At 40.4% G+C, this 21,836-nt stretch overlaps 1 protein-coding gene across 7 annotated transcripts in view; it reads right to left on the bottom strand.

Moving 5' to 3' along the window:
• Positions 1 to 21,836, bottom strand: part of NCOA1 (nuclear receptor coactivator 1) — a 277,704-nt gene that overhangs the window by 204,015 nt on the left and 51,853 nt on the right. For 5 of the 7 annotated variants that reach the window (XM_030800369.1, XM_030800366.1, XM_030800370.1 and 2 more), the window contains exon 2: positions 2,808 to 2,943. The gene's annotated coding sequence lies outside the window, so the exon portion shown is untranslated. Of the gene's footprint in view, positions 1 to 2,807; positions 2,944 to 4,396; positions 4,531 to 6,575; positions 6,733 to 21,836 lie in introns of those variants that run through there. The other 2 variants (XM_030800367.1, XM_030800368.1) reach the window with 2 other exon arrangements.

The following is a 21,836-nucleotide window of genomic DNA, read 5'->3' as shown; positions in this document are numbered from 1 at the left end:
TTTTAAAACTTATCATCAAAGTAACCTCTTTTTCATCTGCTACTTGATTTGAGATAATTTTTCTTTAGCAAAAACTGCTCAATTACACTAACCCCTTCCAGGAGGTAATCCATTTATGGTAGCTGAGGCAGTCTTAGTGATGGCAGCAGCAGCCCATCTAGAGCAGCTGCAGTGGGGTTAAGTGTAGGAAGGGCTGTGTGCTCCACTGAGCCAGAAGGGGCTGGGAGCAGGCAGAAGGCCCGCCCTCCTGGGTGCAGCTGCAACTGCCCAGCCACCACTGTGGACCCAGACTTCTCTGCACTCTTAGGGGCCCAAGAAGGCCCCACATGCCCCTGCAGGCTCAGAAGTGCCTACTCCCACTGCCTGGTCTCTTCCTGCTCCCAGCACCTGCTCCAATCTCGGAGCAAAGTTGAGGCCAAGGCCGGGCACTGTTGCAACCCAGCTGCGTGGGTGCCGACGAGCATGGAAGAGAGGCCAAGGAGAGGCTCCATACTGGCCTGCAGGTGCCCCTCATCAGGAACAGCCTGGGCACCATGAACAATGGTAGGAGGCAGATAGGCTTCTGGACAGAAAGGGGCAGGTCCCTGGTGAAGCCTCACCTTCAAACCAGAGAAGGCTTGAAGCCTGGGGCCAGGCTGCCAGTCCCATGGACTGGAATGGGAACTTATAGTGCTTTTTCTGGGCCCACTCATGAACCAATCAGCATGCACTTCAACCCCTGGGAAGCCCATAAAAACCCTGGATTCAGCCAAATTCGAGGAGAGGATAGGATGACCAGCTGTGGAGAGGAGCTACCCACTCCAGGGTCTCCTCTCTGCTGAATGCTGAGCACACAACGGAACTACCAGTTGTGGAGAAGAGCTACCCACTGTCCAGGGTCTCCTCTCTGCTGAAAGCTGAGGAGAGGATGGGATGACCAGCTGCAGAGAGGAGCTACCCACTCCAACTCCATGGTCTCCTCTCTGCTGAAAGCTGAGCACTCATCGGGACACCCTGGCTGCAGAAAGGAGCTACCCATTGCAAGTCTCCTCTGAGCTGTTCTATCACTCAATAAAGCTTCTGTTCCCTTTGCTCACCCTCCATTTATCCGTGTACCTTATTCTTCCTGGGTGTGGGACAAGAACTCGGGACATATCAAATGGCAGGGTTGAAAGAGTCGTAACACAAACAGGACTGAAACACGCTCCTTGCTTGCCATGTTGCGGGTGAAAAGAGGAGAGAAGAGCTGCAGCCTTCAGGAAGCCCAGACCTAGGAGTTCCTCAAGCCAGAGTGGTGACACCCTCTTTGGAGCTCTGCAGTTCCACGCATCTCCAAGCTTCTGAGGACCACTGCATTCCCTGGTGCCAGACAGGGAAGCTGCTTGTGATACACCTGGTCCAGTCACAGCTTGCAGGGAGCGAGCGCCCATGCTGGTGCCTGCAGCTGCCTGCCCTGCCACAGCCAGCGTGCCTGGCTGTGCATAGTAGCCAGACCCCACACTCGCTTGCTCACACACACCCCTTGCTGCTCCACTTGCCCTTGGCAGGCATGAGATCAAGGCCAGTAGTGTGAGCTGCACACAGCCTGCCAGGCTGAGTGGGCCCACTCGGCCCAAGCAAAACTCAGGCAAAGGCGCCACCAGCCACAGAGGTTTCTGGCTAGTGAAAGGACACCCAAGGATCCCATGACATTAGGATTTCCAATATCATGAATTCTTATTATTTTGGAATTTATGCTTTACATAGTCTTCTTCTAAAACAGAACAAAGTTAAGAATCCTAGTAGTAAGTGATACATATTTACATTTTTCTCAGGTTTTACTTTCTCTATATTCTAGCAAAATATTAATTTACAAAACTCTGTAACATATTCAGAGAAATCAACAAACTCTAACCTGTCCCCTAAAATACTTTCCATACTTTCTGCCTATTTGAAAAAATATAATTAAAATAAAAAATGTTTTGTTTTTAAATAAACACCTAACTCACTCTACCTGTTTGGAATTTAATGTGAAAACATAGAACTATTTTTGTTTTTGCTTTCTGTTGACATTATATTTCTTTTTTTGTTTTATTTGTCTTATGTAGTCTTCCAAGTGGGGATCCACCCCATGTTTCGGAAGTGTCACCTGATTCTTTAGTTAAATATCTTGGTTTTCTGGCCCAAGTAATTCATTAGATCCCAAAGGTCCTACAGGGACAGCTTATGGGGAGTAACAGTGACACATACTGGTGAATAGAAAATCCTTAACAATAAATTTAGGAGGAAAGGCGAGAAAGGTTTCAAACCATCTAAAGGATGATCAATAAGGTCTCTGACATCATGCAGGTGGACTCAGAGTGCTGCATTCAATTACTTTTCTCAGGGGTCATAATGTAAATAAAGTAATTATTAAATTGACATTTATTTATTCCAGTTCTTCTAATATAGTTACTGAGATTTAATCTACACTTAATGTATTTCTTATAATTGACATGCTTTCCTAATTTTAATAAATATATCCCTTTAAAATCTTGTCTACAGCCATACCACCCTGAACATGCCTGATCTCAAAAGCTTTCTAAGCACAGTCGGGCCTGGTTAGTACTTGGTTGTGAGACCACATTGGAATACTGAGTACTGTAGGCTTTTGAAAAAAAAAATCTGGATCTTTTCTCAGTTGGTTTCTTTGGGAGTATAGTGGGAAAGGAGGGAAGTGAACTCTTCTCTAAGAGCTAAGCATTCTAACATATAAGTACTTTCAAACTCACCAAACCTATATCTAGAAATCAACACTACAAAATGACTACTAAGGAGTCAAAACTGAAGTAAAATTGTGTCTCAAATACCTTAGAATAAGTAGAAATTCTAAATGTTGGTAACTTCTTTTGGAAGCAAAGTTGCCTACTGCATGATCTTGCTTGATGGTCCTTGATTTTATCATCAGAGTCAGTTCCAGTTACATTTCCATTAGTATGGATAGATCTAAAGCAGGAGAGAGAAGACACAATTGGGCCATTGAAAACGTTGCAGATTTTAGGTACTGTGACACACCACTGTTTGTAAGCATACAAAGATTCTTACACAGATGCTTTAGTTATTCAAGAAATGTCAATTCTCATTCTTGTCACTACTAACAAGTTTTTAAAAATTAATTTAAAGATTAAAGGTATAATAGATAAATATATCAAGTTGACAAAAGGTAGTTGCTGGCTTTTTTAAAAGCTCAGATCCCCAAAGGAGGTATGAAATCAATTGGTGCTTGCCTTGGTATTCAAGGGGAGTTGCTGAAGTCACGCCAGCAGCAGTAGCCTGACTATCCAGTTTCAGGTGAAGTGGAACAGTAAAAGGAAACAGGGTTCCTAGCAGAAGAACTCTGTAATAAAGAAGCACCTGATATCATGGCTATTATTCCGTCCTAGGCCACTGGAAGTGGGATATTACAAATTAGATTTTACTAAATTAACGGTACAGTAGACCATGCTTGTAATCCCAGCACTTTGGGAGGCCAAGGTGGGCAGATTGCTTGAGCTCAGGAGTTCAAGACCAGCCTGGGCAACATGACAAAACTCTGTTTCTACGAAAAATACAAAAATTAGCTGGACTTGGTGGCATGCACCTGTAGTCCCAGCTACTCGGGAGGCTGAGGTAGGAGAATGGCTTGAGCCCAAGGGGTTGAGGCTACAGTGAGTCAGGATCATGCCACTGTACTCCAATCTGGGCAAAAGAGTGAGATCTGTCTCAAAAAAAAAAAAAAAAGAGATTTACTGGCTTTTGCTATTTAAGGCCAAACTAATTTAGGCTTTACCACCCAGGGTTAAGCTTTTTACTAACATTCTCTCTCTAATCACAAAGACAGGCAGTGGATCAGGCTCCAGAGACGGTCATTATACCGTGGGTCAGAAATGTGGGGCTAGTGACTTCTACCTGTGACTCCTACCCCTATCACTCTCGGGCTTTATTCAAAACACAAACCATTCTGGCCAACTACCCTCTGTCCTATTTACATGCTCCCAGTTATGCTTTCTCCTCTACTCCATTTGGTCTCCCACTGCTGCCCTTGCTTCTAACCTTTTCCACAAGGACATCTGGAAGTCCCTCTTATGTAAGTAAAACAAATCATCTCTACATTCTCATCACTGAGAATGATGACCAACTCTGACCACTCACTGGTCAACTCTCATCACTGACCATCACTGACCAACTCTTTCAATCACTGGGCTAAATCTGGCTCTCGAAAATAATGCTTTAGAGCGAAGGATAAGGCAGTAGAGACAAAATTCTCCAGAGTGTCACCTCCAGACCCTCATAAGCAATTTCCTTCCTTCCCTGTGATGTCCCATCTGGCTGTATGACCCTCTTCTTCAATTTGTCATTCAATATCTCACTCTATTTTTTCTAACCTGAGTCCAGACTCATTCCCTTGGAGGCACTTTACCTGCTCTTTCTCCATTCTAGTCGCTTGTTATCTCCAGTTTCAAAATCTTGGTTATCTCCCCAACTAGAAATCCACATAGTATGCTACTTCTTGCTTCAGCTTCACCACCCTCAAACTCCTAATCCAACCGCCTGCTAGAGAAAAATCACACAACCATGTGAATTGATCCTGCTATAAAATTATGGTCTCAAAATTCAGCTAGACCCTGAATGCTGTGCAGCAACCCTTAATGCACCATTAATCAAGTCCTTCTCCCATAATTGACACTGCCTTTTTTCCCAAACTTTTGCCACTCTACCTCTTCCAGCCCTACTAGGGGTGGAATGGAATCGAGGTTTCTTCATGTTTTCCTCACCCATTTGTGTAAATTGTTTATATTATGAAAATACAGGTTGAGTATCCCTTATCCAAAATGCTTGAGACCAGAAGTGTTTCAGACTGCAGATTTTTTTGGATTTGGGGATATTTGCATTACACTTACTAGTTGAGAATCTGAAATACAAAAATCTGAAATTCAAAATGCTCCTTTGAGCTCATGTCAGCATTCAAAAAGTTTTGTAATGTGAAGCATTTCAGATTTTCAAATTTGGGTTGCTCAACCTGTACTATTTCTCTTGCTTACTTTTAACATGTTCTCAGTCTTATCACTGGCCCTTAATACAGAAGTTTTTATTTTCAGGTGGATGGATTTGCCCATCATTGCCTTTTTCATCTTTTATTATTTCTCTGCTTTGAAATTTCTCCCCCTTTAATAATAGTAGATAATGCTCTGATTTTCATTTTTCTATGGACTAATCTTCTCAATACTTCATTTCATATAATGTATAGAGTGAGATTTAGCTCTAAACTGACCTGCATTTCAAATTACCAACCAGTTTTTCCTAGCAACATTAAGGAATTCTCATCATTCCTTGGTTTACAAAGTTTCTTCTTTTATATTTCATTTGTTTGCCTATAAGGTTGGTCTCTGAGCTATAATCTATTTAAGTAATTATTGTTTCTTTGTAGGTTTTAATTTGTGATAAGAATATTCTTGGTATTTTCATCTATTTTTTTTCTGACAATAAACACATCTTATCAGATTCCAAGGGTATTCCTGGTGATTTCATGAGTAAGAAATGGCTGCCTTGCCCACTCCAAGTACTGTGTATTTCTGTTACAGTTTTTACCTATACAAAGTGCTCCTTTCTACTTTGAGTGAACATCCATACTACTACTGCATCTAAAACCAAAACCTTCCTAATTGTGCTAGAAAGCTACCTTTTTACATATTTCTCTATCTGGAGCCAGATTCATAAACCTTGTCCTTCACAGTTTTCCAAACTTTGTATTCACTCTCTCATTGGTGAAAGCTGGCTTATGTAAAATAAAAGCATCTCACATCCAATTTTTGTTTCATAGACTAACATTTTTTATCGGCTCTGAAGAATTTTTCAGATCTTCCCATCTTTCAATGTCTACATAGTTATGTCTATTGATTTTCATTTTTTTAATACATACTATATTCATGATTTAAAAATCAAAACGACATAAAAGGAAACCTGTATCTAAGAAGTCTCATTCCCACATCATCCACATGCAGGTCACTTTGCCCTTGCTTACTGTAGGTTACCACTTTTATTAGTTTCTTGTATATTCTTCCAGCAATGCTTTACGCAAAGACATTTACCTATAAATACAGTCTTATTCCTCCTGCCTTCTTACAAAAAATGTTCAGTTTTGCATCTTACTTTTTATTCAGCAGTATGTCCTGGATATCCAAGTTAGGAAATGTCTCTTTATTGCTTTTACAGCTCTACAATATTCCATTGTGTAAACATATACTAGCTTGTGTAACGAATCCCCTACTTTCCAAATATTAGATTTTATGAATTTAAGTCTTATTTCTGACAATAAGTTAGTTCAAAAGCAACAACTACACAAACCAAACAGCACAGAAACCTCTGTAGTGTGATTTCACAAATTTGTATTCTATTAATAAATATGAGCTTCATTGTACGTCATTTTATCTTTTATCTCAAGTTTACTCTATGATCCTATCTAAAAACTCAACAACCATTATGCTCATAAACTTGCAAAATCTTAAAGCTGCCCAATCTCACTGAGGGTTTCAATGGGCCTGCAAAAAGTAAAACACGTTCTACAAGAGACACAGTCAAGAATGTTCCATTCCACTTACTGGAATCAGGAAAGGCTTCATGGAGGAAATAGCCTGGGTTCAATCCTAAAAGATGAAGTGATCAAGAGGCAGATGAGGCAAAAGGGAAAACATTAAAGGAGGATCAGCATAAACAGAATTTTTAAATTGTCAAGAACTCTAAGTAGTTCCATTTCTGCTTAGAATGCAGAAAGCCACCAAAGAATGTCATTTCCACCTTAATGAGAAAAAAAAAATCATATCTATAGAATCAAAACTTCTCTTGGTCTAACAAAGAGTGGAGGTCACAAGGCAACCAAGTAAATTTAATAAAATTCCAAGTACATTTTATTCCTCTCCTTGGAGGGATAACTCCTCCAAGGAAAGACTACACACAAACTGTCTGACCTTTAGCAGGTCACAGAAAAAGAAGTGGCCATTATACAAAAGTATAAGAAAAAATCAGCTAAAATTTTAACAAATTCTTAAAGACGAAGTGTAACCTATTATGTCAGTTTACAATAGCTGGGGACCCCAGACATAAGGAAAGTTCTCTCAGTTGCAAGATTTTCCACGTGCCTTGACCAGGTGCTCACAAGAAAGATTAGTATAATAGTAGGACAGGAAACCAGAGAGAGCCCTCATCATCAGGGGAAGTGTGCAGGAGGTGTCTAGGACAAGGCTGAAGCCTGATTCCCCAACTGTTCTCTAACATAGAAAAAAAGCCTCAAGCCACCAGGAGAAGAACAGAAAATCCTCTAACCAAAGGTCCTGGCAAAAATCCATTGCTTCAGGGCACAATGGAAGCAAAATGCCTCTGCCTCTGGGGAACAGACAAACACTCTCAGTTATGTGACAGGGAAAGATATAATGTTGCTAGGAGAGGGGTAGAGGCAAAAGAACCTCTGCCACGGTGGTGAAGTACAGAGCAGTAAAAAGAGTTAGGCAACGAATCCTGCACCAATACCGAAGAAACTTCTATTACCACTAGGGGAAAAGAAGGATATTCCTGTCTATGACCTACCACAAATACATGGAAGAAAGGGCAGGCCACAAGAAAGAGAAAGCAGGAATGCTGAGGCTGAGACAGCCCAATTGATGCCCAGGACAAATGGCCTGAATACAATTGAGTCTGAACCAGAACAAAAGAGAAGCCTGCTCTGCACCACAAGCATGGCACTGAATAACAAACAATAGGCTATCACTAGGAGAGGGGCAACAACATAAGGAGAAATATTGATACTTCTATTGCACAGATGTGCAAAGACTGTTGGAAGATGAGGATGGTACAGGAACACAGAGAAAAATCGTGTAGAGCGACATGCCATTCTCTAAACACAAGGGACCAGCAGCCAACTGCTGGAGAAATATGAAGCTTGTGGTGCACTGAGAGGATAATGATGGTGACAAAACCCAAAATCAGCTCAACTCTTGATTACACTGATTCAGCCTCCAACACAAACAACCTGACAGAGGCAGCAGCAAAAGAGGATCATCTTAGTCTCTCTTGTCCTTTTAGCAGAGAGATGGAAACTTTAAAAAGTAAAATATGAAAGCTAAAAAAAAAAAAAAATACTAGAGGTAGAAAATTATTTTTCTAACTGCACTACCCCAGTCTGATTCAACTTTTATGTAACAAAGTTGTGAGTTGTTTTTCAGTTGCCATGGACCCCCAGGTTGAATGTCACATAACCTGAGCATGCCCAGATAAACCAAGCATGCAACCACAAGTGGAACCTAAGTGCTCAGACTAAGGAACAGGGACTGAATTAAGAAGCAGACAGCATACGGCAGGATTCAGGATGCATGTTGGGCTTAACACCTAGGTGATGGGTTGATAGGTGCAGCAAACCACCGTGGAACATATTTACCTGTGTAACAAACCTGCACATCTGGCACATGCATCCTGGAACTGAAAATAAAATAAAGAAAAGAGGAAAAAATAAACAAAAAAGGCCCAAAATACAGAAAACTAGCAAGATGGTATGTTTAAATTCAAACATCAATAATTAAGTAGAAATAATCTAAGCATCCTAATTAAAAGAATAAATTATGAGATCAAATGTTTAAAATAAGATCCAACTATATCCTAGCTACAAGATACCCACTTTAAATACGAAAAGTTAAGTAAAAAGGATAGAATAGAAAGAAAAGACAGAACTGATATAATAATAACTGACAAAACAGACCTCAGAACAAGAAATATTTCCAGTAATAAGTGGAACACTATATAATTACAAAGAATCAATTCATTAAGAAGACATAGCAATCCTAAATGTGTTACTATCTAACAATACAACTTCAAATTAAATGAAACAAAAACTGATAGGACTGTAAGGAGAAATAGGCAAATCCACAATTATAGTTATAGATATGAATACTCCAGTTATTAATCAATAGAAGAAGAAGACAGAAAATAACTAAGATACAGAAGACCTGAAAACATTACCAACTAACTTGATCAAATTGGACATTTACAGAACACTCTACACAAGAGCAAAAACTATGTTCTTTTCAGGAGCACAGGGAATATTCACCAACACGACCGTATTCTGGCCCACAAAACAAACTTTAAGATATTTAAAATACTTAAAATTAAATAATGTATTTTTTCTGGCCAAAATGGAATTAAATTAAAATTAATAACTCAAAGATAGATTAAGAATACCAAAGAGTTGGAAATTAAACAACATGTTTCTAAAATACTCCATGGGTCAAACAAAAAAGTGAGGACAATTAGAAAATATTTTTAATTGAGAGAAAATTAAAAGAGAAAGTATCAACGTTTGTGGGGAGGGCCTTTTCCTCTCGGAAGTCCCCTGTCTCTCACTAGAGAGAGAGCTGTTTTCCTTTCTTTTTCTTTCTCTTTCTCTTGCCTATTAAACCTCCGCTCCTAAACTCCTCGTGGGTGTCTGTGTCCTAAACTTTCCTGGTGTGAGATGACGAACTCCAGGTATTTACCCCAGACAATGTAGCCACTTCATATTGGGAACCTCATCTGGGCTACCAAGGTACAACATTCATCAACACGGTAAGTAGAGAAGCGGACTCCAACCCTGTCCTTTCATTTTGGGGCTCTCAGCCTCCATTTTAGAGCCAAATCAAATCAGCCAATTAAAAACACAGTTAGCGTGGTTGCCATTCTTATAGACTCGGATGCGTGACTTACTAGGGAGAACATCGAGAATCCCCCAGCACCCACAGGTTGCTGGCCATGTTGGCCATGTTTGAACCAGCTTCCTTTCACGGAGGATTTAGCCGTCGTGTGAGGCTGGAAGAGGTTCTGGAGCAACTGAGGATTTCTGGCTGGGGCTACCACCTGGTATTATCCAAAGGTTTCTGGACTGACCTCAGCATCTAACTGCCCAAAGGGGTGTTAGCAACAGGATCTCCAACTTTTCTATCATAATTTCCTCCTTTCCTATCCACGACTGCCGTATCTCCTGTCCTCTTTTCCTCTCCGAAGTCCCCTCTCTCTCATTAGAGAGAGAGCTGTTTTCCTTTCTCTTTCTCTTGCCTATTAAACCTCTGCTTCTTAAAAAACAAAAAACAAAAACAAAAAAAACAGGGATACTACTAAAGTAGTTTTTAGAAACTTACAGCATGAAATGATTACATTACAAAACAAGTAAGGTCTTGAATCAATAATTTAAGCCTCCACCTTAAGGAGGCAGAAAAAGAAGAGGAGTAAATTAAATACAAAGCAATTTGAAGAAAAAAAAATTGAAAACAAAACATAGAGATATCTATGAAACACAAATCTAATTCTTTGAAAAGTTCAGTGAAACTAAATAAATTTCTGACCAGAGTGATCAAAAAAAAGAGAGGAGCCACAAATTACCTACATTGGTAATGAAAACGAGATATCACTAGAGATTTTATAGCTAGTAAAGGGATAATTAGGGAATATTCTGAATAATTTTATGGCAATAAACTCCACAACTTAGATAAAATGTACCAATTCCTTAACTATAATTTAAAACCTTCTCATGAAAACAGTTCCATGACAAAGGCTCCCTTGGTGAATTCCGCTAAACATTTAATGAAGAAATCATACCAATATTACAAAAACTCTTCCAGAAACAAGAAGAAAACATTTCTCAATTCATTTTATGAGAATATAGTATTGACCCTAATACAAAAATCAGACCAAAACAAACTACAAGAAAACTACAGACCATCATACTTTCATGAACACAGATGGAAAATATCTTAACCAAATGAATCTAGCCAATATATTGAAAGAAATATGTATCATAGCCAAATACCATTTATCCCAAGAACGCAATGTTGGTTCAACATATGAAAGAAAATCCATCAATGTAATCCACCACATGAACAGATTGAAAAATCAATGATCATCTTAATTAATGGAAAAAAAAAAGGCATTTGGGCTGGGCACAGTGGCTCATGCCTGTAATCCCTGCACTTTGGGAGGCCGAGTGGGCAGATCACTTGAGGTCAGGAGTTTGGGACCAGCCTGGCCAACACCCCATCTCTACTAAAAATACAAAAATTAGCTGGGCGTGGTGGCGTACATCTGTAATCCCAGCTACTCAGGAGGCTGAGGCAGGAGAATCACTTGAACTTGGGAGAAGGAGGCTGCAGTAAGCCAAGATCGCCCACTGCACTCCAGCCTGGGTGACAGAGTGAGACCCTGCCTAAAAAAAAAAAAAAAAAAAAAAAAAAAGGTGTTTGAAAAACTTCCACATCATTCATGATTCAAAACTCTCAGAAAACTAGAAACAGAAGAGAACATCCTCAACCTAAGTATCTATAACAAATCTATAGCTAACATTATACATAATCACAAAAGATTAAACGTTGTCTCCTAAGATGATGAACAAGACACGAATGTCTGCTCTCACCACTCCTATTCAACAATGTACTATATTGTACTACACTGTCAGTACAGTGATGCAAGAAGGAATAAAAGCCAGAAGATGGATTTTAAAAGGGGAAACAAAACTGGTTTTTTCCACAAACGACAAGATTGTCTATATAGAAAATCCCAAAGGATTAATCTACTGAATTTATCTAATAAATTTCTACTACTAAAACTACTAAATGAATTGAGCAAAATTGCAGAAGACAAGGTCAACACACAAAATTACATTGTACTTCTAGTGGTAGTAATGAATAATTAGAAATAAATTCACAAAATAGTAGCAATTGTATAAACATTAAAAAGAAATAGAATATAATAAAATAAATGCAAGATTTGTGTGCTCAAAAATACAAAGCACAGAGCAGAAGTGGTGGCTCACGCCTTTAATCCCAGCACTTTGGGAGACCAAGGCAGGCAGATGACGAGGTCAGGAGATCAAGACCATCCTGGATAACACAGTGAAACCCCGTCTCTACTAAAAATACAAAAAATTAGTTGGGTGTGGTGGCACGTGCCTGTAGTCCCAGCTACTCGGGAGCTGAGGCAGGCGAATTACTTGAACCTAGGTGGCAGAGGTTGCAGTGAGCTGAGATCGTGCCACTGCACTCCAGCCTGGGCAACAGAGTGAGACTCCATCTCAAAAAAAAATATATATATATATAATATATATATAAAAAATATATAAAGCACAGTGAGAAATCAAAGACCTCAATAATTGGTGATACATTATTTTCAAATATCAGATCAATCAATATTGTTAAGATGTCAATTTTCCCCAAAATTAATGTAAATCCAATTAAAATCCCAACAGGCTTTTTAAAAAAACTGACAAGCTGATTCTAAAATGTTATGAAAATGCAAAGAAACTAGAATAGAAAGAAGAACAAAGTTGGAAGACTTAGATTCACTGGTTTCAAGACTTTCTATAAAGCTACAGCAATTAAGACATTGTGATTCTGCCATAAGGATAAACACAAAGACAATGGAATAGAAGGGATAGTCCAGAAATAAATCTACATATTATGGTCAACTGATTTCAAACAAAAGTACCAGGGTAACTCAATAGAAAGAGAATTGTCTTGCAACAAATGGTGCAGGAACAATTGGCAGCCCATATGCCAAAAAAACAAACAAACAAAAAACCCTCAACCCACACCTCATGTCTTATACAAAAGGTAATAGACCTAAATAGAAAAAATTCAAAACTATACAACTTAGGAAAACATAGAAGAAAATCTTTGGGATTGTAGGTTAGCCCAGGGGTTGGTAAATTTATCCTGCAGAGGGCCAGTCTCTGCTGAAACTACGCAACTCTGCCATTGTAGCATGAAAGCAGCCATAGACAATACATAAACAAATGTTCACAGCTATATTCAAATAACATTTTATTTACAAAAACAAGTAGTGGGCTGAATGAGGTTGTTAGTTTGCCAACCTCTCACTGACATAAAGTTTTTATATATGATGCTTAAAAACACAAACGATAAAAGAAAAAAATAGTAACACTTTATTAAAATTTTAAACTTTTGCTGTTCAAAAGATAGTGTTATAAAAATGTAAAGACGAGCCACAAATTTGGAGAAAATATTTGCAAAACAAATATCTGATGAAGGACTTGTTTTCAGAACACAAAGAACTCTTCAACACCATAATAAAAAAAATTCAATAAAAATAATGGGTAGAATATTTGGACAAAGCAAAAATGACAACTCTTAACAAGCAGTCTAGAGACATGGTACATATGTTTAACCTTTCCTACTGGTCTTTATGCTGTCTGAAACAGAACCAATCCTGCCTGGATAGAGCATCCAGTGTTCTGCCTTACACAAAAAGACAACCACAAATGAAAACTATCAGAGCTTCTTTTTTTCTTTTTCTTTTTTTTTTTTTTGAGACAAAGTCTTCCTCTGTCACCCAGGCTGGAGTGCAGTGGCACAATCTCAGCTCATTGCAACCTCCGCCTCCCAGGTTCAAGTGATTCTCCTTTCTCAGCCTCCCAAGTAGCTGGGATTACATGCCCAGCTAATTTTTGTATTTTCAGTAAAGATGGGGTTTCACCATGGTGACCAGGCTGGTCTCAAACTCCTGACCTCAAGTGATCCACCTGCCTCCCAAAGTGCTGGGATTTCAGGCATGAACCACTGCACCCAGCCTATCAGAGCATTTTTAAAGTTAAGTAATACAAATACTTGGTACAAAAAGGAAACTGTACAAAACAAGTGATGGCGAACAGGAATTTCCCTCCAATCATCCAGCTCCCTTCCCATAGATATTCTATGCATATAAAAGCAAACAAAAACAACAGTGGCATATCTGATATGGTTTGGCTGTGTCCCCACCCAAATCTCATCTTGAATTCCCATGTGTTGTTAAAAGGATCTGAAGGGAGGTAACTGAATCATGGGGGCAGGTCTTTTCCCATGCTGTTCTCATGGTAGTGAATAAATCTCTCGAGATCTGATGGTTTCACAAGGGGGGGTTTCCCTGCACTAGCTCTCTCTCAACCTGCTGCCATCCATGTAAGATGTGACTCACTCCTCCTCCCCTTCTGCCATAATTGTGAGGCCTCCCCAGCCACATGGAAATATAAGTCCATTAAACCTCTTTCTTTTGTAAATTGCCCTGTCTTGGGTATGTCTTTATCAGCAGCATGAAAATAGACTAACATGGTAAGTTGGTTCTGGGAGTGGGGGGTGCTGCTGAAAAGATAACCAAAAATATGGAAGCAACTTTGGAACTGGATAACAGGCAGAGGCTGGAATGGTCTGAAGCGCTCAGAAGAAGATAGGAAAATGTGGGAAAGTTTCAAACTTTGTAGAGACTTGTTGTATGGCTTTGACCAAAATGCTGATAATGATATGGACAATGAAATCCAGGCTGAGGTGGTCTCAAATGGAGAAGAGGAAGTTATTTGCTAAAACTTGTTTTAGCAAAAAGATTGGTGGCATTTTGCCCCTGCCCTGGAGATTTGTGGAAATTTGAACTTCAGAGAGATGATTTAGGGTATCTGGTGGACGAAATTTCTAAGCAACAAAACATTCAAGAGGTGACTTGGGTGCTGTAAAAGGCACTCAATTTTAAAAGGGAAATAGAGGCTGGGCGCAGTGGCTCACGCCTGTAATCCCAGCACTCTGGGAGGCCAAGGTGGGAAGATCACAAGGTCAGGAGATTGAGACCATCCTGGTTAACACAGTGAAACCCCATCTCTACTAAAAATACAAAAACAAAATTAGCCGGGCACAGTGGTGGGAACCTGTAGTCCCAGCTACTCAGCAGGCTGAGGCAAGAGAATAGCATGAACCCAGGAGGCGGAGCTTGCAGTGAGCCGAGATCGCGCCACTGCACTCCAGCCTGGGTGACAGAGTGAGACTCCGTCTTAAAAAAAAAAAAAAAAAAAAAAGGGAAATAGAGCATAAAAGTATGGAAAAATTGCAGCCTGACAATGTGATAGAAAAGAAAATCCTATTTTCTGAGGAGAATTCAAACTAGCTGCGGAAATCTGCATAAGTAACGAAGAGCCGAATGTTAATCACCAAGACATGGGGAAAATGTCTCCAGAGCATGTCAGAGACCTTTGTGGCAGCCCCTCCCATCACAAGCCCAGAGGTTTAGGAGGAAAAAATGGTTTTATGCCAGGGTCCCTCTGCTATATGCAATCTAGGGACTTAGTGCCCTGTGTGCCAGCTGCTCCAGCTGTGACTAAAAGGGGCCAAGGTACAACTCAGGCTGTTGTTTCAGAGGGTGCAAGCCCCAAGCCTTAGCAGCTTACACATGGTGTTGAGCCTGTGAGTGCACAGAAGTCAAGAACTGGGGTTTGGGAACCTTCGCCTAGATTTCAGAAGATGTATGGAAACACCTGGATGCCCAGACAGAAGTTTGTTGCAGGGGCAGGGCTCTCATAGAGAACCTCTGCTAGGGCAGTGCAGAAGGGAAATGTGGGGTCGGAGCTCCCACATAGAGTCCCTACTGGGACACCACCTAGTGATGCTGTGAGAAGAGGGCCACTGTCCTCCAGACCGCAGAATGGTAGATCCACCAACAGCTTGCACCGTGCATCTGGAAAAGTCACAGGCACTCAACGCCAGCCCATGAAAGCAGCCATGAGGAAGGCTGTATCCTGCAAAGCCACAGGGGCAGAGCTGCCCACAACCTTGGGAACCCACCCCTTGCATCAGCTTGTCCTGGATGTGAGACATGGATTCAAAGGAGATCATTTTGGAGCTTTAAGATTTGACTGCCCTGCTGGGTTTTGGACTTGCTTGGGACCTGTAGCCCCTTTGTTTTGGCCAATTTCTTCCATTTGGAATGGCTGTATTTACCCAATGCCTGTACCCCCAAGTATCTAACTTGCTTTTGATTTTACAGGCTCATAGGTGGAAGGGACTTGCCTTTGTCTTGGATGAGACTTTAGACTGTGGACTTTTGAGTTAATGCTGAAATGAACTAAGACTTCGGGGACTGTTGGGAAGGCATGATTGGTTTTGAAATGTGAGGATGCGAGGTTTGGAAGGGGCCAGGGATGGAATGATATGATTTGACCATGTCCCCACCCAAATCTCATCTTGAATTCCGACATGTTGTGGGAAAGACCTGGTGGGAGGTAATTGAATCATAGGGGCAGGTCTTTTCCCATGCTGTTCTCGTGGTAGTGAATAAATCTCACAACATCTGATGGTTTCATAAGGGGGAGTTTTCCTGCACATGCCCTCTTTCTTTGCCTACTGCCATCCATGTAAGACGTGACTTGCTCCTCCTCCCCTTCCACCATGATTGTGAGGCTTCCCCAGCCATGTGGAACTGTAAGTCCATTAAACCTCTCTCTTTAGTAAATTGCCCAGTCTCAGGTATGTCTTTATCAGCAGTAAGAAAACAGAGTAGGCCAGGCACGGTGGCTCACACTTGTAATCCCAGCACTTCAGGAGGCCGAGGCGGGTGGATCACGAGGTCAGGAGATCAAGACCACGGTGAAACCCCGTCTCTACTAAAAATACAAAAAAATTAGCCGGGTGTGGTGGCGGGTGCCTGTAGTCCCAGCTACTCGGAGAGGCTGAGGCAGGAGAATGGCGTGAACCCGGGAGGCGGAGCTTGCAGTGAGCCGAGATTGCGCCACTGCACTCCAGCCTGGACGACAGAGCAAGACTCCATCTCAAAAAAAAAAAAAAAAAAAAAAAAAAAAAAGAAAACAGAGTAATACAATACTATACAGTTTCATATCTTTTTTAACATAATGTATCTTAGCACTCATTTCATAGCATTCCTTATAGAATTCCCTCATCCTTTTGTTTTTTTTGAGACAGAGTCTCACTCTGTCGCCCAGGCTGGAGTGCAGTGGCACGATCTTGGCTCACTGCAAGCTCCGCCTCCCAGGTTCACGCCATTCTCCTGCCTCAGCCTCCCGAGTAGCTGAGACTAGAGGCGCCTGCCACCATGCCTGGCTAATTTTTTTGTATTTTTAGTAGAGACGGGGTTTCACCATGTTAGTCAGCATGGTCTTGATCTCCTGAGCTCATGATCCGCCTGCCTCGGCCTCCTAAAGTGCTGGGATTACAGGCGTGAGCCACTGCGCCTGGCCCCCTCATCCTTTTTTTTTTTAACAATCTCATGATATATGAATACATCACAATTTAATCAGCCCCTCACTGATTATGCATTTGTAATATTTTGCCATACAGACAATGCTATATCTCTGTACTCACGAAGCAGAATTACTGAGTCAAACAGTATCTGCATTTTAAATTATGATAGTCTTTGCTAAACTGTGCTCTACATAGTTTATCAGGGTTTAAAAAAATATGGACACATGTCAGTATGCCCTCCAGTTCAGGGAAAACTAAGATGAAAGAGTAAATTCTCATAGCTGCAATTACTAAGCAAAGATGTTTTGGAAGATTTTCAACTAAATAATCCAAGATACTTATTAAATTTATAGTGAATGACAAGACAAATATACAGTGAATGACACAAAAAAGAGGTTTATCCAGGCCTCCCATTATCCCAAAATCTCTTCTATTAAATTAAGGTTAATAATTTTAATTTGAGATTTATAACCTTAAATTATTACAAGTTAAAATACAAGATAAAGAGGATTAATCATAAAATCTTGTAAATAAATTAAAAGATTAGATACTGTAATAGATGGTATGGCCACATACTAATCGTCCAAACATGGCCGCCATTGATTATTTCCTTCCCAATGTGCACATGTCATTCCACTTATCAAGAGATGAGGCTTTATTTCCCAGTCCCTCGAATCCTGGCTGGCCTTGTGACTTGCTCTGACCAGCAGGAAGAATGTGGTCAAAGTGACGTTCTGAAACTGCAAGAACCCAGAAGACTGGTAGCCTCCCCTTACTCCCTCTTCTTGGAAGTCAGAAGCCAGGTAAGAAATCCAACTACTCTGACACCACAATGCTGAGGAGACGCCATGTTGAGGCATACAAAAGTGTCAGACATGTGAAGAAAGCCTGGGACTATCCAGCCCACACCAGTTACCAGCTGAGTAAGTGATCCCAACCGATGCCACACAGAGCAGAAGAACCCCCTATCTGAGCCCTGCTCAAACTCCTGATCCCCAGAATTGTAAAAATTATAAATCACTGCTATAGACAATTGAAACAGATACTATCAAGCTCGTGATATCAGCAAATTACAAACACCAAGTGTCAAATTTGGGTCCATGTTTTCCAGGTTATAAGTTTTCATTTTTCAGTAAGAAGAAAAAGAAAACGTAATTTTTCTATCTTAATTAGATGCACTTGTACAAAGAACAATGAACCTAGGACTACAGTTTCAAATATAATTTTAGAAAATTTTAGAAAATGCACATCATTCAAATGATGTTTCTTACAGATTGATTCTATACAGACAAATAACATATCATTAAATCAGAACTCAGGACAGGCATTTTCATGTCAGAGGAGACTAAGATGATGTGGTCTTGATAGTTTCGCTCTCTGAAGACTTAATACAAGAAATTACATGAATGCATAATTAAGATATTCATTAGTCTGTCTCATATCTGATGTGGATTTTTTGCATTAAGTGAGCTTTTTTTTTTTTTAAGAGATGGGATCTTGCTCTGTAGCCCAGGCCAGAGTACAGCAGTACAATCATAGCTTCAGTGAACTTTTGATAGACACTAAATAGCTGTCAGTTTGTGATTAAATCTAATAAAAACAGGCCGGATGTGGTGGCTCATGCGTAATCCCAGCACTTTGGGAGGCCCAAGCAGGTGGATCATTGAGGTCAGGAGTTCAAGACCAGCCTGGCCAACATGGTGAAACCCCATCTCTACTAAAATACAAAAATTAGATGAGTGCAGTGGCACGCACTTGTAATCCCACCTACTCGGAAGGCTGAGGCAGGAGGATTGCTTGAACCTGGGAGGTGGAGGTTGCCGTGAGCGGAGATCGTGCCACTGCACTCCAGCCTGGGCAAGAGAGCGAGACTCCGACTCAAAAAAAAAATAAATAAATCTAATAAAAACACAGAATAAATATTCTATAAGGCTGGTTAAATTTAGAGCCATATACATAAAGAGCACGAGTATCTACCTCTCCCCACAAACTGTTCCCTCTGAGATCACCAACATTCTTTAATGCTATATCCTATGTAAATACCTTGGTCCTTGACTTATCTGATCTCAAACAGAATCTATACAAATAACCATTCCCTCTCAGTCACCAAGTGCAGCCCATACTCAAGGGGGTGGTAGAAGGTGGGGGGTTAAGTTCCACTTCCTTGAGGGAAGTGTCTGCACAAATTATTTGGAATTCTTCTGTAAAAGATAAATAAATAAGTGGGGACAGTTACTTATTTAACCATTTATTTTAATCAGTGCGGACTTAGGGATATTTATTTTATGCTTTGGGTCATAATCCAATAATACAATATTATTTATTTTATTGCTTAAATTGTTCCAGCTTCAGTCATTGGGTGCTCTTTTAGTTAATTCCTGTATCCCTTTGCCAACCCCCTGTCCTTTTGCATTTTGCATATTTTCTTATTTTTGGCACTCTACAATGTTCCAGGCTCATCTTGCAAATTCCCTGCCCCAGCCCTAGAATCAGCCTTTTTCCAAGGAGCCTTAGTTCTTTCTATTGGAGAGTGGTATTAGAAACCAAGATCTGATGCTGGGTGTGCTCATGCTACTGGGTTGTCACTGCTCCTAGGCCCTCTCAGCAGCCAGAGCTAGTAAATAAATGTATGTATACTAGGCTATGTATACATACATATCTATATTTATTTCTGAATCTGTATCAATATTAAGGTAAATGTGTGTTCAATGCTTATGTTTCAAACTCTAATTCAGTAGAGTTCATTCTAGCCTTCTTCCTGCCTGTGGTTACCTCACTCTCTAAAAATGAGAAAACTAGTTCCCATGATTCACCATTCATTTACTTATTTTTTAAATCCCAATATACATGTGCAATGTTTTTTGAATTGTTAGCTCACACTCTACTGAATTTCTGTCCTACTTTTTTCTTTTGAAAGTCTTATTAACAGAATCCTCTTTTATTTTTTTTGAGACAGGGTCTCATTCTGTCACCCAGGCAGGAGTGCAGTGGCACATTCATGGCTCACTGTGGCCTCAACTTCCTGAGCTCAGGTGTTCCTCCCACCTCAGCTGCCCAAGTAGCTGGGACTACAGGTGCATACTGCCATGCCCAGCTAATTTTTTTGTATTTTTTGTAGAAATGAGGTTTTGCTATGTTGCCCAGGCTGGTCTCAAACTCCTGAACTCAAGCAATCCACCACCTTGGCCTTCCAAAGTGCTGGGGTGACAGGCATGAGCCACCACACCCAGCCAGAATCCTCATTTTAGAAGCACATGTTCCTAAGATCCTTGACCTGGATCACCTCTTCTATCTCGGCACATTTTACTTGGGTTATCTTTCATATCCACAACTTTACTTTCCAAATGCTGATACTTTCCAAATCAGTATCTCCAACCCAAATCTCCCTCCTAAACTTCAAACCCACTTATCCAACTACCAGTTGGATCTCAAGTTAGGTGTCTCATAGGCCCCTCAAACTGAACTCAATCATTCTTCCCTAATCTTCTCCTCCAGGGTTTATCTACTGAATGACACCATCGTCATCATCTACCTATCTGCATAGGCCAGAAATTTAAGACTAGGTTGGTCCTTTTCTCTCTACTCTCCCCAATATCCAACCACCAAAGCCTAAATCTTTCTGAAATACATCTCCATCCTTAAGATCCTCCTACTGTAGCCAATCTAACATTACCTCCAACCTAGAAAAATTTATTGTTAGAACAAATGAATACACAAGACAACTTCTTAATTGATCTCCCTACCTTTAATTTTACCTGGCTCTAATCCATTCACACTACAATCTGAGTAATTTTTCTAAAAAACAAACCAGATCATATCACTTTTCATTATTAAAATATTTCAATAGATTCCCATTCCTCTCAGGATAAAGCCCAACTGCCCTAACATTGCTTTCAGGGCTGTGCGATATAATACCTAGTGACCTCTCTCCTGTCATCTTTCTCTCAGTTTGTGCCCTCTGCAATCAACTAATCTGAAATCTTCTCAATTTCTCTCTCCTGTCTTCTTGTCTCAATTCAGATGTTCCTTCTTTAGAAAGCCATCTCTGCCTCCCCTGTTCATCTAGGTTAAGTGCTCCTGTTCTATGCTCACATTCAATTATGTGGTCCATCCACTGTAGCATCCATCACACTACATTGTAGTATCTGGTTATTTTGTATCCCTTGCTAGACTAGAAACTCAATCTGGACAAAAAATCACATTATCTCTGCTACGATTTGATTTGTCCCCTCCAAAACTCATCTTAAAATTTGATCCCCTAGGTGGCAGTGTTGGGAGGCAGGGCCTGATGGAAGGTGTTTGGGTTATGGGGGCAGATCCCTCACAAATAGATTTAATTCTCTCCTGTGGGAGTAAGTTTTCTCAGGACTGGATTAGTTACTGCAAGGGTAGATTGTTATAAAAGCAGGTTGTTATAAAAGGAAGTTTGGCTTCCTAGAATTCTCCTGCTTCCACTCTCACGATGTGATCTTTGTACATGCCCACTCCCTTTTCTACTTCTCCACTGTTTTGACCCAGCACCTCGTTCTCACCATAAGCCCCTAGATGGAGCACTAAGCTCCTGAACTTCCCAGCCTGCAGAATCATGAGCCCAGTAAACTTTTCTTTATAAATTACCAGTCTCAGGTATATTGTTATAGCAATACAAAACAGAATAAGACAACCCTGTTTGTCATTGTATCCTCAGAGACTAGCTCTCTGCCCAGCACAATGCTTAAATACTTTTGAGTTTCCATTTTTGTTGTTTCTGTGGCTTACATTTAGTGACTATTTTACAAGTAATCAAAATAAAATCCCCTTGTAAGGTACAAAGTTTAATATTAATCTGTTAAATCAAGT

This window comes from Nomascus leucogenys, chromosome 19 (assembly GCF_006542625.1).
Source record: "Nomascus leucogenys isolate Asia chromosome 19, Asia_NLE_v1, whole genome shotgun sequence".
In the NCBI taxonomy this organism is placed as follows: Eukaryota; Metazoa; Chordata; class Mammalia; order Primates; family Hylobatidae; genus Nomascus; species Nomascus leucogenys.
Note: the sequence above shows the minus strand (reverse complement) of the source record. Positions and strands in the feature narration are given on the sequence as shown.